Source organism: Oncorhynchus nerka, unplaced genomic scaffold (assembly GCF_034236695.1).
Source record: "Oncorhynchus nerka isolate Pitt River unplaced genomic scaffold, Oner_Uvic_2.0 unplaced_scaffold_1270, whole genome shotgun sequence".
Classification (NCBI taxonomy): domain Eukaryota; kingdom Metazoa; phylum Chordata; class Actinopteri; order Salmoniformes; family Salmonidae; genus Oncorhynchus; species Oncorhynchus nerka.
Genome location: NW_027040071.1, coordinates 25,774 through 35,773, shown reverse-complemented (window position 1 = coordinate 35,773; position 10,000 = coordinate 25,774). Strand labels below are relative to the sequence as shown.

At 48.5% G+C, this 10,000-nt stretch overlaps 1 pseudogene; it reads right to left on the bottom strand.

Moving 5' to 3' along the window:
• The window catches only part of LOC115124547 (receptor-type tyrosine-protein phosphatase-like N), a 57,063-nt pseudogene extending 47,469 nt beyond the window's left edge, over nucleotides 1-9,594 (bottom strand).
• Nucleotides 9,595-10,000: the final 406 nt, after the last annotated feature.

The window sequence follows — 10,000 nt, the reverse complement described above, 5'->3', positions numbered from 1 at the left end:
GTCTGTGTATAGGAGGAGGAGGTGGAGGGAAGATGGAGGAGGAGGAGGAGGAGGAGGTGGAGGGAAGATGGAGGAGGAAGTGGAGGAAGAGGAGGAGGAGGTGGAGGGAAGATGGAGGAGGAGGAGCAGGGGGAGGTGGAGGGAAGATGGAGGAGGAGGAGGAGGTGGAGGGAAGATGGAGGAGGAGGCGAAGGAGGAGGAGGTGGAGGGAAGATGGAGGAGGAAGTGGAGGAAGAGGAGGAGGAGGAGGCGAAGGAGGAGGAGGAGGCGGAGGCGGCGAAGGAGGAAGGAAGATGAAGATGAGGAAGATGAGGAGGCGGCGAAGGAGGAAGGAAGATGAAGATGAGGAAGATGAGGAGGCGGCGAAGGAGGAAGGAAGATGAAGATGAGGAAGATGAGGAGGCGGCGAAGGAGGAAGGAAGATGAAGATGAGGAGGATGAGGAGGAGGAGGCGAAGGAGGAAGGAAGATGAAGATGAGGAGGAGAAGAAGGAGGAGGACACACATGAAGATAATGGTTATACGGTCATGACGTTACAGTAAACAACATGTTTATGTCACATGACATTTGATGTACTTTATGTCACATGACATTTGATGTACTTTATGTCACATGACATTTGATGTACTTTATGTCACATGACATCTGATGTACTTTATGTCACATGATATCTGATGTACTTTATGTCACATGACATTTGATGTACTTTATGTCACATGACATTTGATGTACTTTATGTCACATGACATCTGATGTACTTTATGTCACATGATATCTGATGTACTTTATGTCACATGACATTTGATGTACTTTATGTCACATGACATCTGATGTACTTTATGTCACATGACATCTGATGTACTTTATGTCACATGACATTTGATGTACTTTATGTCACATGATATCTGATGTACTTTATGTACCGTGTCTCCTGTCCGATCTGAACATACCTTCTTTGGATCATCGGTAAGTGGCTCTGAAAAACAAGAGGGAGCAATATAAAGGCCTTTTTTAACAAGGCAGATGGAGTATAGGAAATGACTCAGGTAATGTATTCATTATTCGTTGGTATTAAATGACTACGGGCCTTTCTGTGTGCAGACAGACAGATATACCCCCTTTTCACACATATCGAGCCAAACCAAGATGTACTGAGCTAGCCTTGTGAGGCATCCCACCATAGTTTACACAAACTGTGTTGAAAAGGACTGCCCTGATATACCATCCTGGCAGCTCGTGAGATTAGGATGGTCCAACAAGATGAAAAGGGTAACAGTGTGCTGTAGTACGTGGGCACAGCACTTCACAGGTCATTTGGTATACCAACCTGGTCTCAGAGCATTTTGTATTATTCTGAAAGTAAATCCGAAGGCTCTCCATTTGGTATCATATGTTACGTTTTTGTTTGATTACATAAGACAAAATGGTTACTTGAGGCAAAATCGACTGGAGGGTGGTTGGTCGGGGTGGATGGGTAACGCAAATGTCTAGCAACCCAAAAGTTGCGAGTTTGAATCTCAGCACTTACAAATTTAGCATTTTAGCTAATTAGCAACTTTCAACTACTTGCAACTTGTTAGCTACTTTGCAACTACTTAGCATGTTAACGAACCCTTCCCCTAACCTTAAACCTTTGACCTAACTCCTAAACTTAATTGTAACCTTAACCCTAACTCCTAACCCAAACCCCTAGCCTAGCTAACGTTAGCAAGCTAGCTAGAATTCATAGCATAGCAAACATTTTGCAAATTCAAAACATATTGTACATTTACCAAATTCGTAACATATTGCACATTTTGCAAATTCATTACATATAATATGAATTGTAATTATACGAAATAAATACATACCAAACTAAACGTAACATATCATACTAAATGGAGTGACTTACGCACAGAATAATACAAAATGCTCTGAGACCAGGTTGCTGGAAATTCAATAAAAAGGACAGACTGGGAGGCAAAAAAATGAGGAAATGTGTATCATTTATTTAACGACTACAATGTGTTGTAAGTAAGTACCTATGTTGTCCTTGTCCTCAGCCTGCATCAGCTGCAGCACCACAACCAGTCTGTAGAGCTGCTGGGGGGTCAGCTCTCTAGGGTCAATACCATACCTGTCCAGGGTCTCCACCATACGCTGTAGGATAGACTCTACACAGACAGGAGACTATGTCAGTATTGGAGAGTAGTGAACTACATATAGTTCAACTAGTAATTTAGTTACATTTTGTTGTAGTTTGGTGGTAGTTGAACTAAATTCAAATCTTGCAGTGTTTTCAGTAGTTAATTACTTTTTACCATTTAGCGGTGTAGCTAACTACTGGAACTACACACTACTGTCAAAGCAGTGTTTTCAGTAGTTAATTACTTTTTACCATTTAGCGGTGTAGCTAACTACTGGAACTACACACTACTGTTTTACCATGTAGCACTGTAGCTAACTACTGGAACTACACACTACTGTTTTACCATGTAGCGGTGTAGCTAACTACTGGAACTACACAGTACTGTTTTACCATGTAGCGCTGTAGCTAACTACTGGAACTACACACTACTGTTTTACCATGTAGCGCTGTAGCTAACTACTGGAACTACACACTACTGTTTTACCATGTAGCGGTGTAGCTAACTACTGGAACTACACACTACTGTTTTACCATGTAGCGCTGTAGCTAACTACTGGAACTACACACTACTGTTTTACCATGTAGCGCTGTAGCTAACTACTGGAACTACACACTACTGTTTTACCATGTAGCGCTGTAGCTAACTACTGGAACTACACAGTACTGTTTTACCATGTAGCGCTGTAGCTAACTACTGGAACTACACACTACTGTTTTACCATGTAGCGCTGTAGCTAACTACTGGAACTACACACTACTGTTTTACCATGTAGCGCTGTAGCTAACTACTGGAACTACACACTACTGTTTTACCATGTAGCGCTGTAGCTAACTACTGGAACTACACAGTACTGTTTTACCATGTAGCGCTGTAGCTAACTACTGGAACTACACACTACTGTTTTACCATGTAGCGCTGTAGCTAACTACTGGAACTACACACTACTGTTTTACCATGTAGCGCTGTAGCTAACTACTGGAACTACACACTACTGTTTTACTAAGTAGCGGTGTAGCTACTAGATGTTTACGTTATACACCCACCCTGACCACCCAACCAACCACCCTGACCAACCACCCACCCACCCTGACCAACCAACCAACCACCCACCCTGACCACCCAACCACCCTGACCACCCAACCACCCACCCTGACCAACCACCCACCCTGACCAACCAACCACCCACCCTGACCAACCAACCACCCACCCTGACCAACCAACCACCCACCGTGACCAACCAACCACCCACCCTGACCACCCAACCACCCTGACCAACCAACCACCCTGACCAACCAACCAACCAACCACCCACCCTGACCAATACTAGATGTTTACATTATACACCCACCCTGACCACCCAACCACCCTGACCAACCAACCACCCTGACCAACCAACCAAGCAACCACCCACCCTGACCAATACTAGATGTTTACATTATACACCCACCCTGACCACCCAACCACCCAGACCAACCAACCAACCAACCAACCAACCAACCAACCAACCAACCAACCAACCAACCAACCAACCACCCACCCTGACCAACCAACCACCCACCCTGACCACCCAACCACCCTGACCAACCAACCACCCACCCTGACCAACCAACCACCCACCCTGACCACCCAACCACCCTGACCAACCAACCAACCACCCTGACCAACCAACCACCCACCCTGACCACCCAACCACCCTGACCAACCAACCACCCTGACCAAACAACCACCCACCCTGACCAATACTAGATGTTTACATTATACACCCACCCTGAACAACCAACCAATCACCCTGACCACCCAACCACCCTGAACAACCAACCACCCACCCTGACCACCCAACCACCCTGACCAACCAACCACCCACCTTGACCAATACTAGATGTTTACGTTAAACACCCACCCACCCTTACCAACCAACCACCCACCCTGACCAACCACCCACCCTGACCAACCACCCGCCCTGACCAACCAACCAACCGCCCACCCTGACCACCCAACCACCCTGACCAACCAACCACCCTGACCAATACTAGATGTTTACATTATACACTCACCCTGACCACCCAACCACCCTGACCAACCAACCAACCAACCAACCACCCACCCTGACCAATACTAGATGTTTACATTATACACCCACCCTGACCAATCAACCAATCACCCTGACCACCCAACCACCCTGACCAACCAACCACCCTGACCAACCAACCACCCACCCTGACCAACCAACCACCCTGACCAACCAACCACCCTGACCAACCAACCAACCACCCACCCTGACCAACCAACCACCCACCCTGACCAATACTAGATGTTTACGTTATACACCCACCCTGACCAACCAACCAACCACCCTGACCAACCAACCACCCACCCTGACCACCCAACCACCCTGACCAACCAACCACCCACCTTGACCAATACTAGATGTTTACGTTAAACACCCACCCACCCTTACCAACCAACCACCCACCCTGACCAACCAACCAACCACCCACCCTGACCAACCACCCACCCTGACCAACCACCCGCCCTGACCAACCAACCAACCGCCCACCCTGACCACCCAACCACCCTGACCAACCAACCACCCTGACCAATACTAGATGTTTACATTATACACCCACCCTGACCACCCAACCACCCTGACCAACCAACCAACCAACCAACCACCCACCCTGACCAATACTAGATGTTTACATTATACACCCACCCTGACCAATCAACCAATCACCCTGACCACCCAACCACCCTGACCAACCAACCACCCTGACCAACCAACCACCCACCCTGACCAACCAACCACCCTGACCAACCAACCACCCTGACCAACCAACCACCCTGACCAACCAACCAACCACCCACCCTGACCAACCAACCACCCACCCTGACCAATACTAGATGTTTACGTTATACACCCACCCTGACCAACCAACCAACCACCCTGACCAACCAACCACCCACCCTGACCACCCAACCACCCTGACCAACCAACGACCCTGACCAACCAACCAACCACCCTGACCAACCAACCACCCACCCTGACCAACCAACCACCCTGACCAACCAACCACCCACCCTGACCAACCAACCACCCACCCACCCTGACCGCCCAACCACCCTGACCAACCAACCACCCTGACCAAACAACCACCCACCCTGACCAACCAACCACCCACCCTGACCAACCAATCAACCACCCACCCTGACCAACCAACCACCCTGACCAACCAACCACCCACCCTGACCAATACTAGATGTTTACGTTATACACACACCCACCCTGACCAACCAACCAACAGCCCTGACCAACCAACCAACCACCCACCCTGACCACCCAACCACCCTGACCAACCAACCACCCACCCTGACCAATACTAGATGTTTACGTTATACACACACCCACCCTGACCAACCAACCAACCGCCCTGACCAACCAACCAACCACCCACCCTGACCACCCAACCACCCTGACCAACCAACCACCCACCCTGACCAACCAACCACCCTGACCAACTAACCACCCTGACCAACTAACCACCCTGACCAACCAACCACCCACCCTGACCAACTAACCACCCTGACCAACTAACCACCCTGACCAACTAACCACCCTGACCAACCAACCAACCACCCTGACCAACTAACCACCCTGACCAACCACCCACCCTGACCAACCAACCACCCTGACCAACCACCCACCCACCCTGACCAATACTAGATGTTTACGTTATACACACACCCATCCTGACCAACCAACCAACCACCCTGACCAACCAACCAACCACCCACCCTGACCAACCACCCACCCTGACCAACCACCCACCCTGACCAACCAACCAAACACCCTGACCAACCAACCAACCACCCACCCTGACCAACCAACCACCCTGACCAACCACCCACCCTGACCAACCAACCAACCACCCTGACCAACCAACCAACCACCCACCCTGACCAACCAACCACCCTGACCAACCACCCACCCTGACCAACCAACCACCCTGACCAACCAATCACCCACCCTGACCAACCAACCACCCTGACCAACCAACCACCCTGACCACCCAACCACCCTGACCAACCAACCACCCTGACCAACCACCCACCCTGACCAACCAACCACCCTGACCAACCACCCACCCTGACCAACCAACCACCCTGACCAACTAACCACCCACCCTGACCAATACTAGATGTTTACGTTATACACCCACCCTGACCAACCAACCACCCTGACCAACCAACCAACCGCCCTGACCAACCAACCAACCGCCCACCCTGACCACCCAACCACCCTGACCAACCAAGCACCCACCCTGACCAACCAACCAACCAACCACCCACCCTGACCACCCAACCACCCTGACCAACCGCCCACCCTGACCACCCAACCACCCTGACCAACCACGCACCCTGACCAACCAACCACCCACCCTGACCAACCAACCACCCTGACCAACCACCCACCCTGACCAACCAACCACCCTGACCAACTAACCACCCACCCTGACCAACTAACCACCCACCCTGACCAATACTAGATGTTTACGTTATACACCCACCCTGACCAACCAACCACCCTGACCAACCAACCAACCAACCGCCCTGACCAACCAACCAACCGCCCACCCTGACCACCCAACCACCCTGACCAACCAACCACCCACCCTGACCAACCAACCAACCAACCACGCACCCTGACCAACCAACCACCCACCCTGACCAACCAACCACCCTGACCAACCACCCCACCCTGACCAACCAACCACCCTGACCAACTAACCACCCACCCTGACCAACTAACCACCCACCCTGACCAATACTAGATGTTTACGTTATACACCCACCCTGACCAACCAACCACCCTGACCAACCAACCAACCGCCCTGACCAACCAACCAACCGCCCACCCTGACCACCCAACCACCCTGACCAACCAACCACCCACCCTGACCAACCAACCAACCAACCACCCACCCTGACCACCCAACCACCCTGACCAACCGCCCACCCTGACCACCCAACCACCCTGACCAACCACGCACCCTGACCAACCAACCACCCACCCTGACCAACCAACCACCCACCCTGACCAACCACGCACCCTGACCAACCAACCACCCACCCTGACCAACCAACCACCCACCCTGACCAACCAACCACCCACCCTGACCAACCAACCACCCACCCTGACCAACCAACCACCCTGACCAACCACCCACACTACTTTAATTTTTGCCTTAAGTAACTATCTGTCTTATGTAACTACACTATAATTTTATGTAATTTTTACATAGAATGTTTTTTATTTAATTTATTTATTTAACCTTTATTTAACTAGACAAGTCAGTTAATAAGAACAAATTCTTATTTACAATGACGGCCTACATTAGCAGAATATTTTTTATTTCCACACCAATGACCAAAACTACAGGCTAAGAATGGACAGAGAGATAGGTCTATGTGTTCATCTTATCATATTTCTCCAATGCCAAATCAGTGTGTCTTGTTTGCAACGAAACTGTCCCCGTTCGCAAAGAATTAAATCTTAGGAATTTGAGCTTGGAACTTTCAACCCCAGACAGTAGGCCTAGGCAGACGCAGACAAATGTAAGCTTTAAATGCTGGCTACTCATCTTCAAAAGCTTAACCCAACAAGAGAAGTCATAACTGTTTCCCTGAAAGCTGTCACAGAAAGTGAACAGCTTAATCAATTGATAGTGACAGAGAATTAGATGAGTTTCCTGGCTAAGTGAATGTTTTGTCTCTCGGCTATAGAAGGTTGTAGCTCAACCTCTGAACGTCTCTGAAACTAAACACTGATGTCCCCACATGCATCGGAGTCACGTCATTCCCATGGCTTTGTTTCTAGCATAAAGCATTGTGGACTAACGCGCTGTTATAAATCACTTTATGTAATTGGATCTGTTTTTATTTTCTGTCAAATCTTTTAAGCTAACAATGGTTAGGCCCATGGCATACCCTCTCATACCACCTCGATTCAAGTCCTGGTTTTAGCTTAACAGCCCTTCACTGTGTCATGATGCTAGCCCTCTCTAGCAGAGATGTGAACCCTCCCACCCCCCTCTCCTGTTAGGAAGGGGGGCAGTTTTATGACTTTATGACAACAGTGTCATAAATTCCTGGCAGAGGCCCTCTTCTCCCTTGCCACATGGAGAGTGAGAGTGTCACAAAGTTACTCTCCCGCCCAAGACAAAGTTACTCTCCCGCCCAAGACAAAGTTACTCTCCCGCCCAAGACAAAGTTACTCTCCTGCCCAAGACAAAGGGAATCTCCTGCCCAAGACAAAGGGTGCTTTGTTTTTTGTTGTATTGAGCACAGTATATCCCTTCTTAAATTGTATTGATTATTTATGTTTTAGGGTACCTACAGCCGGATTAGGAATGTTGTTTGAAATGTTTGGACCAAGTTTACAGGTAACTTATTAGATACTTTGTAGGAATGTTGGGCGAGTTGTATTTGTGAATCAAACGCGCCAAATAAATTGACATTTTTGGGACTTAAACAAGGACATTATCGAACAAAATGACCATTTGTGATGTTTCTGGGACCTTTTGGAGTGCCAACAGAAGAGGATCTTCAAAGGTAAGGCATTTATTATATCGCTATTTCTGACTTTTGTCGCGCACCTGCCTGGTTGAAATCTCATTTTCATGTGTTTGTATGTGCTGTCCTCAGATAATCGCATGGTTTTGCTTTAGCCGTAAAGCCTTTTGAAATCTGACACCTTAGCTGGATTAAGAAGAAGTTAAGCTTCTTAACTAAGCTTTAGTTATGTTTTATGAATTTCTATGATGAGTATTTCTGTTTTTGAATTGGGCACACTGCAATTTCACTGGGTGTTGTCAAATCAATCGCGTTAACGGGATTCGAGTGGGAGTAGAATAGAAGAGATCCCGAAGAGGTTTTAAGACAGCAGATCTACTAACTCACCATCCAGCCCAGCCAGAGAGCTGTAGTCATGCTGTGGAAGCTGCTGCTGTTGTCTGGCTCTAGCCATAGCCAGCTCTGTCAGACTGTAGTCCTCTACATAGTCCAGAGGCAGTTCTGGTTCCTCGTAGTATGCGTGGGGCCGGTAGGGCTGCTGCCCCGGTGGCGGAATGAGGGCTGTGCAGGGGAAGAGGACAGATAGAGGGAGATGATGTCCTGTAGCAGTTGATGGTCACTCTCTCTCTGTTTGGCCTGTTGGTATATGGCGGAGGGGCGGAGCCCTGCGTAGACTCCTCTTCCCTGGTGGAGGGAGCGCTCCATATCTTCCTGGTATCTGTGCTGTAATACACAGAGAGATGGTCTACAGATGAGGACAGGTATATGTGTGTCTGTGTGTGTGCGTTTAATGATTTCATACATTAAATCTTTACTTGTAGCCAGGTAAGTCATTGCAAATGTACAGTTATGACTAAAACTACTGTTCTCTGATGGAGAGAATCACCAAGTACATGTATACATGTTCAGATTGTTACCTGGTGATATGGTGCTGATAGACAACATACTCAGAATGTTACCTGGTGATATGGTGCTGATAGACAACATACTCAGAATGTTACCTGGTGATATGGTGCTGATAGACAACATACTCAGAATGTTACCTGGTCATATGGTGCTGATAGACAACATACTCAGAATGTTACCTGGTCATATGGTGCTGCTAGACAACATACTCAGAATGTTACCTGGTCATATGGTGCTGATAGACAACATACTCAGAATGATACCTGGTGATATGGTGCTGCTAGACAACATACTCAGAATGATACCTGGTGATATGGTGCTGCTAGTGACAGACAACATACTCAGAATGATACCTGGTGATATGGTGCTGATAGACAACATCCTCAGAATGTTAC